Consider the following 18,113-nt stretch of genomic DNA (forward strand, 5'->3'; position numbering starts at 1 on the left):
ATACACTAAATTAGCAGGAAGCTCTGTATTCTGACAGGACTAGCTAGCTGAAGTAACGCTATAAATGCAGGACTGAAACAAATAAAGAACTCTCAATAACAACCTTTAACATAAAACCACTGTATCTTCAGGTGGAATCAGTTCTCTATCAGCAAGATATGCCAAAGGAAGGATTTTTTCTTTATCTTTTGTAGTTGCAGTGAATTCCTGAGTCATTAGAAAGTGCATAGCTATCACGATCCGAGTTCCAGCCAGTAGGAGCTCCTAGATGGTTCCCTAATGCAAAAATTGCTTCCATTTCCTCTCCCCTTTCCTTCCTGATGCACGGGCAGATGGGAGTGGGCAGTGTGTGTTATTAGTGTTTGTGTTGATGTACCACGTATAAGCCTCAGCTGAGTCTGGCACTGAGTGTGGAGTCCCCTGATGGCACCAAGGATGGTATAAAAGTAGAACAGGACAAAGTTCTTGCCTCCAGAAATTTCTAATTCCAATGAGACAGGAAATACTGTTAACAGGAAAAAGAACACAAGGAGGTGAAATGATGTGGCCCAGGCTACCCACTGCGAGAGCTGGGAGCTGCCATCAGCTCTCACATGCCAGAGACCCTGCCTTTGACACTATGCTTCTCTTAAAACCATGCAAGTTGGTTTTGCACCTGATTCTACATGATCAGCGGTAAACAGCATCAGAGAAAGTTCCTCAGAAGTGGGACATTCAGCACTACCAAAGAGATTATGTATCTGAAGTCATCCAAAAAAAAAAAAAAACCCCAACCAAAAAACCCACGTCCCTCTAACAGGAATATATACAAAATTGGAATTCAAGTAAGGCAATGAATTCACATTCCATGGCTGCACTTGTAAACACCAAGGTAAGATGTTGACATTTAATTTTCTCACATTTATATTCCTAAGAGGAATTATACATTCAGTTTACACAGATTTATTGCCTTAATTGCTTAGCAGCATTAGGTGTAACATTAAGAAGGTCAAAAAAAATGTTTTTAATACCTATTGTGAGGTCCTGAGCCCCTGTGAATTACAATTCTAAAGCCTTCCGTCTAAAACAAAAAGCAGTCTAGATGTGAATGTGCACAAATTAAATGCCTTCAGAGGTGGGAGAAAAAAAGGAAAAATAAGTAAATACTGTTTTAAGCCACATACACAAAAGTGCATTTATGGAGGCAAATACTGTCTTCTCTGGTGAGTGGAAATATGTGTCTGCTGTTGCATCTAAGTCCTCAGCTCTGATTTTCTCATTGCCAGTTCCTGAGCAAAGACCCTGGAGGGAAGGGAGCAGCTCGTGGTCCTGTTTGTACAGTAGTCTGATGAGATCATCCACTCCCAAGCACTGGGACTCAAATGGTGTTTTCCATCCACACTTTGCAGTAATGGGAAAATCAGGGTGTTTATTAAACAAAACCTTTCTGCGTAAAGCTTTGCTGTCTTTCAAAGACTTTCAGATTCTGAGGAAAAACCTTTCCTTTTCTTAATCAAATATATATTTCTTTTTTTCCACCAAAATGTCAACATTTTTCTAACAAATTTTTTCTTTTCCAAACAGCTCTAGAAGATACCTTGTGTCAATTACTGATTATGTAACTGATTACCTTTTGAGGTGATATGATCTTGTGTAATTCAGGTTAGTTCTGTTGAAGTCTGGAGTTACGGCCAGGCAGCGAATTTTCCAAGATGCTGTTAAGTCTGCACCACTGCACCACACCGTCCTCTCTGTCCCTGCCAGCCAGTGAACCTGCAATGATTGATGCATCGAGACCTATACATCTCCTTTCCCATTCAGATCAGGGCTGCATGCTCTGCTGGCAATGCCATTATATGCTGGATGAGGGTATGGCCAGCAGTGTATTCCTTTTTCAGTCCTAAATTCCTTTCTGTGTTTCGTACATGCAAAGCTCTAAACAGCTTATGAGCTGCGCGCTGTGGCTACATAGGAAATTGGTTCAAACAATTTCCCACTCTGTGATGATGATACATACTGTAACTTCAGTGAATGACTCCTACTGCTAATTTAGCTTAATATGAACGTGCAACATCACAAAATCATTTGGCAACAGCAGTGGTAAATGCCAACCAGAGCTGTTGCCATGAGATGAATATTAGTTTAATCTTCTAAACCAGGGGGTGATATTTTAGTTGGAAATGCTACAAACTGTGAAGAACTTAATCTGAAAATAAGGATAAGGAGTTGTATACAATACAGCTGATTTAGGCATGTACTTTACCAAACCAGTACAACATTACACTGACCGTACTGTAGTTCTTATATATCATATCTTAATACTGATTGGTACATTTATTTTTAATTCAGCATTTCATCTGATTTTGATGGAAGAAGAAATGTCAGAAATCGGTATTCTTTGTGCTTCCTCAGACCAATATTGTTCTGAACAAGTTTCACTGTGGCAGTACAAGTAAAAAATACAGCAGGATTTAGGGTTTTGTTGCTATCTTCTAGACTGTCACAGTCAGAGTTGGATGCTAGAAATGCGAAAAAACCTCTCCAGACATTGAGTCTATTTCAATGCAAAACATTTCCTGTCATCTGTGTATTTTCTAAGATCCTCATTCACAAAATTCCCTGTGGTGGATTTCTCCAGAAAAGGAAGGAGCTAAGACGGTGAAAGAAAAATTATCTCTTGGCTTCAACCTGTTTCTGTTCACCTTTTCCTTCCTTAGACTTTGCTGTTCTCATTTCTTCTGTGTAGAATTCCCCAAATACTTGCTGTCTATCATCCTTCTTGTATACCTCCCCTAATAACCAACTAAATTGAGTCTTCCCTGTAGAGTTAAGCCCCTACACTTACTTGTTGCTTTTCTGGAGCCCTGATATGTTTTCATTGTACAGTAACAACAAAGTAGTACATGTTTGCACAAGGACAACCCATCTTCACTCTACACTGCTTCACCAGGTAGGAATGGAAACTAATCACAGAATTCCCAACTATTTCAACCAAACCAGGGTGAAAAAACACTATCAACCCTCAAACCTATATACGATTCCTACCCTGCTGTCACTATCAGTAAGAAGAGGCTTAGGAAGACCAGCCTGAACACAGATGAAAATTGAAAAAAATTTTTCCTAGGCCCTTCATTCCCAATCGCTCTATGCTGGATTTTCTTAGTCAAAAATGCCTCACTGCACTTTTGCATCAAATACCCAGCAAGGATAAGCTAGTCAGCACCTCTCCTCTCCCAGTAAGTCCTCAGATTGCATCCACTCAAGCTGTCTTCTCTCAGGGCATGTTCGGTGCTTTATCACTGCTGGCTCACAGTGTCTCATGTCCTCCTCAATGCTTCTTCAACAGCAGCAACTGCCATCGCTACATGGCTTGCAGGGTGGGCCACTGCTTGGTTAGTATCACTACAGGGAGAGGATGGAGTGGTACTTCTCTTTCCAACAATACTGCAGCCAAAACAGGTCACAGATGAAGGTCTTGCCTCTGCCTAGCCTGACTTCTGTCTGCTGATCTGCTGTTCTTCAGATCAGGCTATGCTAGAATGAAGGGACTAGGAATTTTAAATCCTTAACCAGACTTTAACTAAAGTTAAAGTGATTACCTCCCAAATACAACTTTAGGAAGTAAAATGTTCTCTGTTACTACCAGAGCCCTGTAGCTTGACCAGCTGCTGCAGACATAAGATGTGCTCCTCCTCTTAAGTGAGAAAAAGAGATTTTTTTTCATACCAAAAGAGGCTTTTTAAAATTTTATTTAAGACAAAGCCTAAATGATTAAGCTGTTCCAGTGTGGCTTGTAAAATACAGTACCAGATCCAACATAATATTTTTTAAAGAAATCTAGGAAGCAGAGATGTAGGACTCCTCACAATTTCAGGCCAGTTTTCAGAAGCAATTTCTTAAGACCCTTCTGTGGCAGGGAGTACCTGCAGGTAGAAGAACAGAGAATGGTGAGTGAATAAATGAAGGAGTCAAAAGTTAGGGTGGCCAAATGCACAGAATTCTGCAAGAAAAACATCTTGAGTAACATAAAACATACTGATAGGACTGCGATCAGCAGGTGCATCAAATGCAGATAAGAACATGTCACTGACCAGATGCTACTTGGGCAAAATCTGCCCTGTAAGTCTGCCTAAGTACAGGTTCATTTTTCTTCCCATAAGGCAAGAACAATTCAACATTTCTTGAGGTGCTGGGGTTTAAACAAGCTGTCAGAATTACATTCAGGAGCAGTCCTGCTTTGTTTTGCTCATTTATTTGTATGCAAGGATAGGATAAGCACCTACAAATATTTCCCTGCCCAGAACAGGAATGAGGATGTTTTCTGGTTCACAGCAATCGCTCACAGATCCTCAGCTTTGCTGAATTGCTTCACATGAAAGCTCCTGTGCTTAAGCAGGTATGCAGTTAACCCATATGAAAATGCCCATCCATATAGCATGGAACCTCCAGATGGACTGTGGACACAAAGCATCTTGAAAAATGAGGTTGCTTGCACCATATGAGACCCTGTCCAAGCACACGCAGCTGGAACAAGGGATGGTGACACCACTACAACTAATGAATGCAGGCCAGTAAGTAAACCTACCTCAAACTTGCTTAGTGTTTGGAAAATTCTATCATTATGCTTTGGTAAATTATATTCACTTTTTGTCCTGGATGCTTATGGGTGTGGCAGTGCCAAAGACCTAAAAGGAAGTATCAGGCTTGCTTAACACTTAAAATACTTGTTTGCTGGAGACTATTTCCAGCATGACAATCTGGATGGAACATTTAAAGAAATAAGCAGATATGTGGCTAAAATTCTATGAATAAGAGGGAAGCTGAAGAAATGTGTAAAAAAAATGCTCAGAAACAAAGCAAAACAATCATTATTTTTACATGCTAATCTGTTCCTGTGGGTTGATGATTCTCTGGCTGTCATCCCCTGGCAAATTACTGTGACCATTAAACATCATGTAGCAAAATCCAAACCCAACTGATGTACAAGGCTTCCTTATGCTAATTGCAACAGTGAATATTTCTCAGAATACCTGTCATTCTGGAGGAACAGGCAGAATCCATGAAGATGAGGTTGTTTTCACAACTTTACCCAAATATTGTAGCTCCAGCCACATTAGATGCACACCACTAGGCATCTCCTCTGGAGGGATGTTTCTCTAATAGCAGAATATTCCCCTTCTAGTGTTATAAACTAAAAGAGGACCCTTGACTAGAGGTTCCCCTTAGAGTTTGGGGTCCTCTTGCTCCCCTGAGGGGAGTATTATCATTGCAGCTCTTACCTCTGCCAGTCTTCTTTGTTACAGTGCCCTGCTATGTCAAGCATATGGTGGTGGAAGACTTTTCCATCTTAATACCTATTCATTCTGCTTCATCTTACCATGCTACAACATCCTATATCAAGATGTACTCTCAGTACAGAAGGTTTTCCCAGAGTAATAGCTCTTTTTGGAGGTTACAAATCCAACTTCCCCATGTTCTCTGCTGCACCATGAAGTCTGTTTTTCTCACCCTACACATCCAAGCAGGCGATAAATTTAGTCGACAGCGGTACTGCATCACTTCCTGCTCCCCCACTATCCCTCTGTCCCATGAGTTGCCACTGCCATATCTCTTCCTCCTGTCACCTCCTGCCTGCTTGGTTTCCCCAGTTCAACCTCCCAATGTGGTCCTTGCTATACACTGCAGCTACCCTGCTCAAAAGTGTCTTTTTTCCTAGTGGTGCTCACCAGTCCTCCAAAGCATTTGCCTTGCTTTATCCCCTTTGCCTGTCACCAACCTCCTCCTATGCCTGAGTTTTCCCAAACTTTTCAGCACTGACAGGGTTAATGATGGAATGAAACAGCTGTGAAATGGGAAGCCCAAAAGCTCCTAATTCACTTCCTCTTTTTTACCTTTCCCCCACCCCTCCTGTTTTTAAGGGAAAAAGCTGCAAACACAATTTCAAGGACTGAATGTGGCTGAAATTGCACTGGAGGGGACAATCTGTTCCAGCCCAGAAGATGGTGGGAAGAGAATCCAAAGAAAAGCAATTGTCTGTCTTCAGTTGTAAAATCGATGAACAATAGGATTAATTATCTTCCACTTTGGATGCAAGGATTTGCCAAACTTTTCCTTACTGCTGTATTACCATCAAAGCTGAAATGTTAAGACATACGCACAGTGAGAAATCGTAAAAGCAGAGCAGCAAAAAGGATGCGGGGGCTGCAGAAAGAAAGATTTAAAAGACTAAATATGCAAAGAACTGGGCTTAAACACATCTGCAAAAGAAAAGGGACACAGTGATTTTCTTATCAATATTTGAAGGGTCTGAACACCAAGGGGAGTTACGTCCTTCAGCAGAAAGGATGCAATTAGGAACGGTGGATGAAATCACAAGGTGAATTTAAACTGCCCATTGTGGAGAGGTAAAAACAAAAAGTCTTTACATAGGAAGATATTCTAGGAAGTGGGTGTCCCACTGCCTGTGGAGAACTAGGCTGGCTCAACAGAAGCACGCTGTTTGCAGCAGTCCTCCACTGCCAGGGACATGTAATAGATGACCTAAGGGGCTTTCTCATCTGTTGACTCCATGTTCTGGATTAAATGACCACAAACTCCAGATTTGTATGTGTTTATTAGCACAGTTTAAGACCGCTTCTTTGCGCTCTGTCCCACAGGCTGGCATCGCTTTGCTTTCCTCTGTTGCCAGCACAACCATCTCTTCAATTATTAATGAAGGAGTGGTTTTTTTGAAGCTTTTCTTATCCCAATATGTTAAATCTGTCTTGGAGTTGTACTACTGTGTAATTAGTTTAATGCATTTGAGTTGGAGGCACAAATAAGGTGGATGCTGTAGTAGCAGTGTAATGATGGGATTTCTCTCCAGCTGATGATACACCCAGTAGCGTTTCCAGTTTTCAAATTTTGAATCTAATGGCTCATTCCTGTTCTTTGCCAGGGAGCATGTGTGAGAGAGAAACACAGGGTGCAACCACTGAGCTGCTTATCTTGTAGAAGTCAGTTGCTCGCAGTATATGTGAAATCAGACCAGGAGCTCATCCCAGAAGCTTGAGGGGGGAGCACAGAAAGCAGGCTTCAGGTGGCAATTTGTTAGTTGGTTTGGATGTTGCACAACTAACTGCTGTCATTTGCCAGCACACATGGATGACAGGGACATTAAGGGAACTTGGAACAACATATTTAAACATCCAAAGAGCAGCAGCAGCAGGATGGGGAAATGGGGAGCCCCATCCCTGACAGCTGCAGGCAGGAGGGAGGCACCGTTCTCCAGCTTCATTTGCAATTCTCTGGAGCTCAGGGCCTTCTGGGATGGCCTTCCTGAAGCACCAGGCTGATTCCTAGTTTTTATGGCTCTCTGTGATAATTAATTGTCCATAGTCTGGACAATGATGTGGGTGGCACTGATTTGTTTGTTGGGGAACCACCTACTAGTCTCAGTAAGTATTGTGTCCCCGTGCCAGAAAACACGTTGCAGTGTAGCCCATAACATAGGCCTGGATCACTTCCTTTTAGTACTTAGAGTCACTGAGATAGTTCATGCATTTTGATGCAGGAACTCCTGCCCCATATTCTCCAGCTTACTTTTTGTGGAAGCTTGACTCTCCATTAACTTCATGTTAGTGGGAACATTATTGATTTCAGAGAATTCACTGTTAGGAAAAATAACTTGCTTTTACAATGGCTTCCTTTATTTGTCTTGGATGATGCTATTTTCTTTGTTCACCTACCATCAGCGCAGAATAATTCAAGCTGGATGCACTAGTTCAGCGGCCTGATATTTAAGCACATATTTACAGGAAAAAGGCATTAACTGAGCAGCCCTTGACTCAGGGCTCAGATTCTGCCAGGCTGGCAGGACCCAGGAGTTTCAGCCATTAGAAAAAAATACAAGCAAAACTCATCTGTTAGGCATTTGGGTGGGTGCCTGATTTACTTTCAGAGGCAAATTTCTGGCTTGAATCTTGCATTTTAATGCCACACGTTACATTAAACACTACACACAGAGCATCAAAGAAGCAATTCAGTGCAATGCTTGAAGCTCTCTTGTGTAATGTATTGATTCCATCTAGCATGTGCCAGGTATGTCTTGTAGCCTTGACATTTTCCAGCACCACAGAACATTTTGATTTCTGTTCCTCTCCTGATGTGTTTCTTGGGGATGAGGTATAAGGCACAAATGGCAGAAGTTACCTCTTTATAGCAGAAGTGTCTTTCCAAAGTCAACATGCTATAGGTATTTCTGTCCTTTTCGCTTCCAAACCGCCCTACACACAACTCTGGACTTCAATAAACAATAAGATGCTGATAAATGAGTTGTGTTCATAATAACTCTTCCTACAAAGCAACCAGGAAAGGTGATGCATTTTTTCTCCCGCCTTTTCTCCTGTGGATTGTACAGTCCAAAAGCTCCCTATAAATAAAACCAGACACATATAAACATGCAGCCTCTAACCTCTGCCAAGCAGTCCATGGTGGGACTCCCATTAGCACCAGGAGTGTACCTCTGCGAACAAAGATCATGAACCTCTGTTCTGAATTTGCTCCCCATTATAACCTGTGCAATTCATTACAACTTCTTGCCTACACATAATTCTGCTGAAAGTTCACCTGCCCATTCCAAGCCTTCCTTTACAAAGGCAGGCTTTCCATTGTTTTCTCTCAGACCATCACTGGATTTCCAGTGTTCAGGTATTAAAGGTCATTCTCAGACAGGAAAGCATACTGGCACAGCACCTTGGGAAACAAGAGTAACGAGATCCCTATGGACCAGATTCTGGCTCACTGCAGAACCTGGCACAGATAAGCTGTTTTCTCTCACATGTAGAAACACACTGGAGTGAAAACAGGAGATTTTCCATTTATATTGATTTACCAGTGGTTTGAAAGATACTGTACTCCACTGCCAAGCTCTCCTTTTCTTAGTCCGAACAGGGACAGGGGTCTAAGTTACTTGGAGAAGTTCTTCTTTCTACGGCATGCCTGACAAACACATGGATAAAGTAGTCGAAGAAGTACTGAAGAATAAAAAGGACATTAAAATAAGGACTTGACAGTTAGCCAAGAAAGGATTAAAAGTTTAAAGAGAGCCCTCCAGGACCCCAAAGACTTTTTTTGGAAAGAGATATCATGTTAGGGTTTTCTACTTTTTGAGGTTTTGCATTTGAAGTAACAAATTTGAAACCATGGATGTGGAAAAGGTTTATTCCTGGGCTTACAAAGGAATCTAGCTGGCCACAGGATATGGAAGGGAGTTTTTGACAAAGATTCACCTGAGTCCGCATACCTGATACCTGACTCTTATGAATCTGCATACCATAACTGACAGGTAGATCTTCCTTTCCTCCCCTTTCTGCCCTTCACCTGTCACACATCAAATCCTTCTCAGTCCTCACTTTCTATTCTTCAGGTCCTGTTACTTTGCAGCAGCATCTGTTCCTGGTATTTCTCCTTATCACCCTGATCTACTTTCACACCTGCATTAAAAGTGCCTTCCTTTTTGCCTGCCTCTGCTTACCATGTAAGAACTGTGCTACAGGTCCCAATTAATCACTGGAGCACTGGGGTTATTGCCGCCCTGTATCTGCCAGGACATCCCAGGAAACGCTGTCAGCCTAAAGGGCTCTCTTGGGTGCCTTCCATCCACCCCAAGGATGCTCATGCATCCTCTCTGCCCTTGCTGCAGTAGCACCAGCAATCTTCATGAAGTCTTTCCTTGACGGTATCTCACAAAGACACACACGGGATATCTGCCAAGGCTACAGCCATGTTCATGAAAGATACGAATGCTGTGGGAAATACTCTGTCTGCCCTAGTCCTAGACCTATGCCTAGACACATACATCTTCTCTGCAGTGGATCATGCCAGCATGTCTCTCAGGACTTTTGCACAGATGACCAGAGCAGACCAGCAGCTAACTGGGATTTATTGGTGCGCAAGAAGGTGATCTATACATGAGTTCAGTGACTCTGCACATACCACAGAAAGCTACAGTGCCCTATATTGTATTAATAAACATGATAAAAACTTATGGTTGGAAGAAAGGCAATCACTTTTACCATTTAACACTTCAATACTTTTAATGGTAATGACTGCTCCCTCATTCCTGCCTCTCATCAACAGCTTTCAAGGAAGCATCATTAAGAAGGCATATTCCAGTACAAGAGAGGCATCAGGTTCCATTCATTTAAAAGAGATATTTCAATAAAGCTAATTTAACATTCAGATCAGAGGTGCCCTCAGGGATTCCTGTGTCTACCCTACACAGCTCTGATGCTCAGCTGTAGCCCATGTTTGTATGATACCAGTGTGTAAGATAGGGAGATGCCCAGTGAGTGTGGATTTTCCTAAAAAAGACTGTAAGTCAGTCTTTTATTGGACTCCACAATACAGTGGTGTTCAGCCATATGTTAGAGTGTGGGAGGGTATAAACTGCACTACATAAAGCCAGCAGGTTCTCCACTTGTATTTCAACTTATAGTACTTGCACCCCTAGTAGAAACTGATAGAAAATTTAATATTAGATCCTCGACAGACTCAAAAATGAGTAGGAAGAAAATGGAAGTCAAAATGTTTACAGAGATATCAAACCCCACTGGAAAAATATTTTAGCTTTTGGTTGTATTCCATTTGTTTCCTTAAGTGATTCAGTGCTTTAAATAAATAGTTTTGATTGCCTTAAGTGTTCTAAAGAAAAACATTCAGATTCCAGTGGTATTCAGGAAAAAGAGCACAGATAAATCAGTCTATTAAACTAGGTAAATAATAACAGCTTCTTTTACAAATCAAGTTGTAAGTTTTTGTGATCTCCCCAAGGTCTTCAGAGCAGAATTTTACAGGCTCTGTAGAGAGTACCTGTTCACAAACTGCATCTAAAAAAGAAGGTGGGAATTAGTTGTACCACTAAGCCAAAAAGATGCTGCATTTCCTCTGGAACACTTAAAATTATAGTAAAATTATTCTGCAGAAAATACAGCATTGCAAACTTTGGAAGTAACAGCAAAGTCTTGGCACAGTCAGTTGAGCTGAGTCAACTAGTTCAGCCAGTGCTGCATCTAGATGTAAAGAAATATTTACATACCTGGAGGTAACATGATTCTTTTATTGTATTTTGCAGATCTGACTCAGCTCTCACTGTTTCAAGAATCAGATGCTATGAAGATACAATTTGTAGCCTGATCTGTGAATCACCACCTTACATGAAATGATTAAAAAGTGGGATCCAGCACAGCAGTCCAATGAATGAGTGCCCCTAAATTCACTGCCATGGAATCAATGGAAGCTTTTCCATTGACTCTCAATGGAGACACTCAATTACCTTTCCATTAAGGCATTTTTTTTCTGTGCACCTACAGTTAAGATCTATCTTAAACAAGCAGACTGGATCCCAGCCTACGATGCTAGCATTGTTGACATGCCACAGTTACAATACTTAAGGATTCAATCAGCCAGCCTGTCTGTTGCAAGTTTGCACCTTCTTGCAAGTTCACATTGCTGAACCAACCTTGATTTAATGCTGGACTATATTTTCATAGACAATAGCTTTGCCTGATTTCACAGAAAAGTAGACCTACTGGGGACTGCCCCTTACAGAACTCTTGCATGTATCCATTAAAGCTGTTCTAATCAGTTAAATACAACTAAACAAAACCTGATAACAAAAATATTAGTTTTGCCAAGGAGGAATAACTGCATGTTTCTAGAACTACAGCACACATTCGATAACAGACATTCATGCTGATGCAAATTCATGCACTGTGTAATGTTTTCCACTTTGATGGTCATAAATTACATACTGTAACTTAACAAGTTGGAAAATGTGCTATCCCAGGAATAAGAGAGGGAAAACATAACAGCAATCATCTGCCAGTTTAATAGAGAGCTGTAACAAATAGCAGCTATATTTATTTTTTTAAGATCATCATTTCAGGGCTGCAGCTGTTTTGTTCTGCCATCTTTAAAGAGCAATAAAGGTATGCATAGAAAATACATTTGTAATGTTAACTCCTGCTGGTCTGGCAGGTCCCCACCTATTTCACAGGTCTCTGGTAGTGTCTTCCATATGCTGTTGAACCCATGAGCTTCTGGGGAGATGGGAAATACAAACATATTTGGGCAACTCCCTGCCACCCCATAATGCTGCTAAACCAGCAGAGGTGACTCCACCTTTTTGGATTCAATATTGATATTTTTTTTCTTTTAAATGCTTCTCCATCCATCAATGTCCAAGTAGAAATGTAGCAAGTTCCTCATGGATTCAGCTTACTCTTGCTTTTCTGCTTATGTGCTGCTAGAGAAACAAGAAAGAAAAGAAAAGGAAAAAAAAAATAAAAGCCCAGAGAAATACAGACAAATCTGTGTATGGAGCACAATAAATTGAAACAGCTTTTGTTTTCTTTTTGTAGTACTGTACTGACCTTGAGAGGGAAAAAAAGTCTAATTTAAATATTGTAGGATCTAAAATTATGAGTAGACATCAGCAGTGAATACAGGGAAAAAAAACAACTTTATCACCTTTTACAAAGCGATGGAATTTATTGGAAGAAGGGAAAGGAATGAAGGATGAAGTGCACCCACCTTCTATAGTGTGTATTGCCTGACTAAAAGGCTAAAACAGCTCTTAACAGACATGTAAGACTCCCCATAGACGATGATGGCTTGGCAGAAAGTTCCCACAATGCCACCTTTGCAATATGGTGTGTGGTTTTGATCACCCCATTAAAAAGATGTTGTAAGATGGGTAAGAGCTGAGGTGATACAGGCTTTGGACGATGACCAGTGTTAATTGTGGGCAGCAAGTGCATCTTCAAGCAGCAAACTGAAGTAAATCAAGTGGAAAATGCTCACTGCTGCTTGCAAGCTTTAAATTGAGGAAAAAAATAGTGGAAGAGATTCTGGTACTAATACTGGAATATAGAGCTTTATGCTATGGGATTCGCACTGATATGTGTCTGGATGAAATAAAGTTTTACCTACAGTGGAACTGGCTCATTTGTAATTCAGAGGATCAGAACACAGCATAATATTGTCTCAGCACAAACCAACCTGCCAGCTTCTTCCTAGTGCAGCTGAAATGGAAATATCTAAAGCAAAATGTGTTTTAGTAAATCAAATGTCTGCAGAGGCCTCTGGTGATATAAAAGCTATTGTCAGGTATATAAATAGTTAATATTTACATCTGAGAGAAAGATGTAAAGAAGAACTTGTCCCTTCAGGTATCACTAAAATAAAGCATGGAATTTTAGAGATGTTTCTTTAAATAAGGCTGTAGCATTCCTCCTTAAAGCATCAAAGGCCATTCATCCATTCAGCACAAAAGGTTAATGGACACTCCCCAGCAGTTTTGACTCCTGTGGGAAATTAAGTTTCCGCGGGATCAACATTTATGCAAGAAAAAAATAATTTTGCCCAAAGCATTCAGGTTTCCTTTGGGAAGAATCAAAACAAAACATTTCCTTCACTACATGGGTTTGACCCAAATCAAACGTTTCAGTTTATTTTTTAACTGAACAAGAATGTTTTATTTCAGCTCAGTTCAACTTGAAACTGCCTCTAGGCTTGCTGTTACAGTGGATATAAAACGTCCAGGAGAATAAGGCAATTTGCATATCAGCCAGTTAGCTGTCTCATAAGAAAACATTTTTAATTCAAAAATATTAAAATGTTACCTTTAGATCAACAAGACTGAAGCAAAATGTTTGGGTACTTCCAAACTGAGGTTCTTCAGAACTTTTCCTCCCATGAAAAAATTTTGATGTGGTAAAAGAAATGTTTAAATAGCAAAATTGCACATGAGAAAAAAAATATCTGACTGATTTCCAGCCAACTAATCGTTCCATCAGTTTTATGCCACAGCAATTCAATTGAGCTGCACTGGAATCACACTGGAATCATACCAGCCTAAAAGAGGTCACCAGTGCAATGTTACTGATCTTGGTGCACAGGCTTAGGAAGATAAACAATGTACCTTAAGCTGTTCCAGGTTGTCTTTCACATTTACCTCCTTCTTTGGGCTGTAACTGGCAGATCCTGAAAGAATAACATGTGGTTAGAAAGGAGGACACCCTACAAATCACCAGGAATACTGCACATCTTTCCAAAACTCAGGGATGAATGAGGCAATCAGGCTTTTAAAATCACCTGGGATTGAACAGACTGTAACGAGCATTTGCATGTGGGATAGACATGAAAGTTTACAGTTTCTGTTATTTTTATATATATATATATGATACATATTTGCTTATTACAGATTTCTTAGTATATATTACACTTAGAAATTATAGTCAAACTGAGTTATTACAGCTTTGCTTTTAGCCTCAACTTCTAATATTCAGTTCTCATTCAAAAGCAGTCCAGACCAAATCAATACAGACAGCCAGTTTCACAGCAGAGACCCCCACAACAACACACCAGTTACTCACCACAGGTTTTCAGTCATCACGACCCGTGGCCCACAGGAGGACACAGGGTGCTGGTGCTACAACACCCAGCTTGCTCAGGATCATCACCTGTGGACGCAAGGTTGAAGGACGCTGCTCCCGCGTGGATTTCAGAAAGATCATGCAACCTGTTCTCATGTTACTGCAATGGCATGGGTCAAGAAGGCTGAGAGATCCAGAATGAGCTTGACTGCGGAGTGTGTGCCAAAAAAAGAACAGCACTGTTTAGTTATTTGTTCTGGTTTGCAATAACTAGCTTTTGATTCACATCCTGAGGCACCACAGTATTAACTGTTCCAACAATCCCTGATAAATGTACACAGAGATACAAAATGGTAGCTGTCTTGACCGCAACACAAATTATTCACATTCTACTTGCCTCACTTTTAGATGTCAGAGTGAGTGATTAACCTCTGCAGTTTACACATTTACTGATCACACAAGCCACTCAATACATAGGGCAGGGCAATGGCAAACTCAGAAACTGGGGATTTTTATACCTGAAATAATCCTGAGAACACCAAATCTGTGTTATGCAAACTAGTTTTTGTATTTCTCCTCTTTCAGATGAAATTGTTGAAAAGCAGCATTTCTAGGAAGCAGTTATGTGCACCACGCCAAGCATAAAAACCCTGCCCAAGAGGACAGATTAATGTTCTACATTTCCAAGCAGAGCTAGGAAACAGAGGAGGGGCTCTCATGAATCTGATATGTTGGTGCCTTCCAGAAATTAAAAAGCAGTATGTAGACGGTTCCCATGCCAGCTGTGTTTCTGAAGAATGCTCTATGTCTAATGCAGACTACATTATCACCGTTTTAAGCTAAGATTTCACTTAATTTACATAGACTGGGACAGACTGCAGCTGTCTGTTTTTAGTGCAGACATGCTGCCTGGGATTTCAGGTCACAGCATGTGAGGCTCTGCTGCTGTCAGAGTGCAAGCTTCTTTGTTTAAAAACGGAAGATCATGGGACCTACAGTTTTCCAGAACTACTCACCATTAGGAGAAGCAATAGTCAAGGCTGCCTTTAGACGTGACTAACCACCTAGGGGTTGTACCTCCCTGCTCTCTCAAGGCAAAGTACATGCTTAGTTCTGCGTAGAGGCGAAAGCACCCGTGGAAGCCCTGATACCTGCCTTTCACTGGGTTCAGCACAGAGAGGTTGGATATTTTTGCATTGCTTGACCCCTGTAACGATACCATATGGAAGGGAAGCCATTTTCAGGTTCTTGTGGGGGAGATGGGATGGTTGGGTTTTGCAGTCAAAGAAATCCTGAGACAAATAATACAACGTACTTGTGCTCCGTAGCACATCCAACATACTTTGCTAGAAGATATTGTAAGATCACAAATTTGTTTCTGACATACTGGGCTATACAAAAGTGGTTTGTGACTCATCCATGTTTCACGTGCAAACCTTAAAAAAGACATTTCATCTACCTGTGCCTCAGTTTCACATATGTCAAACAGTTTTATGGGGAGACAGAGTAGTGTTCAGAAGGCACTCAGACGTTGTGGTGGTGGTGGTGGTGGTCCACAGCTAGACCAAAGGAAATAAACGGTGCAGTGCTTAGCTGAAGAGCTTATGGCCATACCTGCAAAGGTCTTAGATGAGGCAACGTTCAGCCTGTTTGCACTTACCTTCTGCGTTTCTGATGTCCAGAGCAGAGCTGCAGTCTTAAATGAGTCATTGAAGCAGAGGAAGGATGAAGTATCTGTGAAAGTCATGCCATTCTAGCAAAAGGGAGATGAAGCTACTCTGTAAGAACGAGGAAGCTCCTTTAGGCATCTGCTTCAGGTCTACAGGGAGCTGGAGATGTGAAATCAGGATTCACAAACCTTTTACACACAGCCTATTTCTTAACTCAGGAAATTAGAAGACCAGGTCCTAAGCCTCTGTCCTTGGAGTGGGAAAAAAGACGCACAGCTCTGCTTGGTGAAACTGGGCTTTGCTGGCAGACCCACAGTTTGGGTACTCACCTGCAAAATAGTACCCCCCCACCTATGACTGTTACTTTAGAAATGTTAGAGCCCCAAGGGAACCAACTAAGAAAATAACAGGACACCTGGGTTCTTCAGAAAGGATTATATGTAGCCCTAGCCAAGGGGTCTTGTGCCCTGTTTTGCACAGTAGCCACGTTCAACAGAAGTGCAGCCAAACATCTGCAGTGGATCTGCACTTTCACGTCAAGAGCATCTTCGCAGGATGGCTGCTGAACCCTCTGGAACATGGATGCCAAATTCACTTGGTGAACACAGTAACCCATTTGGTTGTTGTATTAAAGGCAAGAGGGAAAGAGCCCCTTCTGGCTCCTGGACAAGACTGCCAGGGTTGAAACATTTCTTGCTAAATTCAGCATTATTAACCTTCTTTACCATCTTGTGTTGCCCGATAGTCTTCTGGCCTCACCTACAGGACTGGGAAATTTAAGCACTGGGATGACTCATCTCCAGCTCCCATGTGGGCATCGGTAGGAGCTACTGCCTGACTGCTCCGTCCTGCTGTGATGGCTGTTGGTCTGGGCTCAGCTGGGAGCAAAACTGGTTCCACAGGAACTTTACTGTGAAAGGGGTCCTGTAACAGTGCCTCAGTGACCTGAATGGGCTTTGGTGGGTGCTCTGAGACTTTGATCAGGTTTTTGACCCCTGAAGTGATTGGCACATCAGCTGAGCTGTTGTAACTCTCCCTGTGTTTGCAGCCCCCGGGAAGTGCAGCAGAGTTAGTGGTGCTGCACATAGAGCTGCGCTATAGGAGCACACGGCAGTTGCTGTGGGTCTGCCAGGACCCACCAGTGCCCAGTGACACTAGCATGTCTCTGAGCTCTCACTGCAAACTGCCTGAGCCTGCCTGTATATGCCCTCTACATGAGGGAAGTCTGCAGTGTATTTCAGGATGGGCAGGGGAGCGGTGAATCCACTCAGCTGAAATTTTGACAACTGTGTTTCAGAAAATCTGGGAGTAGGTTTTATGTTAGGTGGCAAATTAAAGAGCTGGCTACTTCCTCATCCACGTCCTGGCAGCAGACGTAGAAAGCAGAAATGGTGGAAGGCTGTTTTGGTTCCCCCTCTGCTGTATACTCTTTTGCTTTACTGAACTGCTCCATTTGGGACACTTACTTGGGACAGGCTGCTGGGGTTAATTGTTACATCCACCTCCTGACAAATGAGCATGATATCAGAGTGACTTCAATTTTTTATAAATATCTATTGCCAATTTGATTATCGTGTCAGCACAGACCAGGAGTTAAAACTGAAGGGGACTGGATGTTACTCCTTCATCTTAAGGCTGGCATAATTTTCCGTCCACATGGGAAAAGCTTCACACTTACATTTTTCACTAGTATCTACCATCGGGAGCCTTAGATTTTGTCTCTGTTAAGCCTGCATCCTGTAAAACACTGTAATTGCATGCAGCTGTGTTTGCAAGCCATCCTCTGCAAGTGGAAAGCGTGCATTGAAAAAGCACCCAAGCGGAGGACCTCTGAAATATAAGCTGCACAAGCTGCTAGTTTACCAAAAAGACCCCCTCTGGTCTGCCCTCCCCTGCCCTCCTCTGCTGTTGCTACCTTGCAGTTTATGACATCCAGACAGTGGGAGGTCTGACGAACCGAACAAGGCAGTGAGCGAGAAATTCCATTCCTGTCGAAATCAGTAATTCCTCCGTGCAGGCTGCTTTTTCGTGTGCATGTGTGTGCTTT

General features: G+C 41.8%; 1 long non-coding RNA gene across 11 annotated transcripts; it reads right to left on the bottom strand.

The window, feature by feature from the left end:
- Positions 1–3,643: 3,643 nt before the first annotated feature.
- LOC130144935 (uncharacterized) lies at positions 3,644–18,113 on the bottom strand. Of its 11 annotated transcripts, none has more exons than XR_008820310.1 (7): positions 17,982–18,113; positions 16,057–16,225; positions 15,413–15,603; positions 14,397–14,604; positions 13,943–14,004; positions 12,006–13,058; positions 3,644–3,902 (listed from the first exon to the last, which is right to left on the bottom strand). It is a non-coding gene; the product is annotated as an uncharacterized LOC130144935 (long non-coding RNA). The 11 variants fall into 11 exon arrangements; XR_008820314.1 differs by lacking the exon at positions 3,644–3,902 and having other exon boundaries at positions 8,643–12,262; positions 12,948–13,043; XR_008820315.1 differs by lacking the exon at positions 3,644–3,902 and having other exon boundaries at positions 8,643–12,265; positions 12,948–13,043.

This window comes from Falco biarmicus, chromosome 2 (assembly GCF_023638135.1).
Source record: "Falco biarmicus isolate bFalBia1 chromosome 2, bFalBia1.pri, whole genome shotgun sequence".
Lineage (NCBI taxonomy): Eukaryota > Metazoa > Chordata > Aves > Falconiformes > Falconidae > Falco > Falco biarmicus.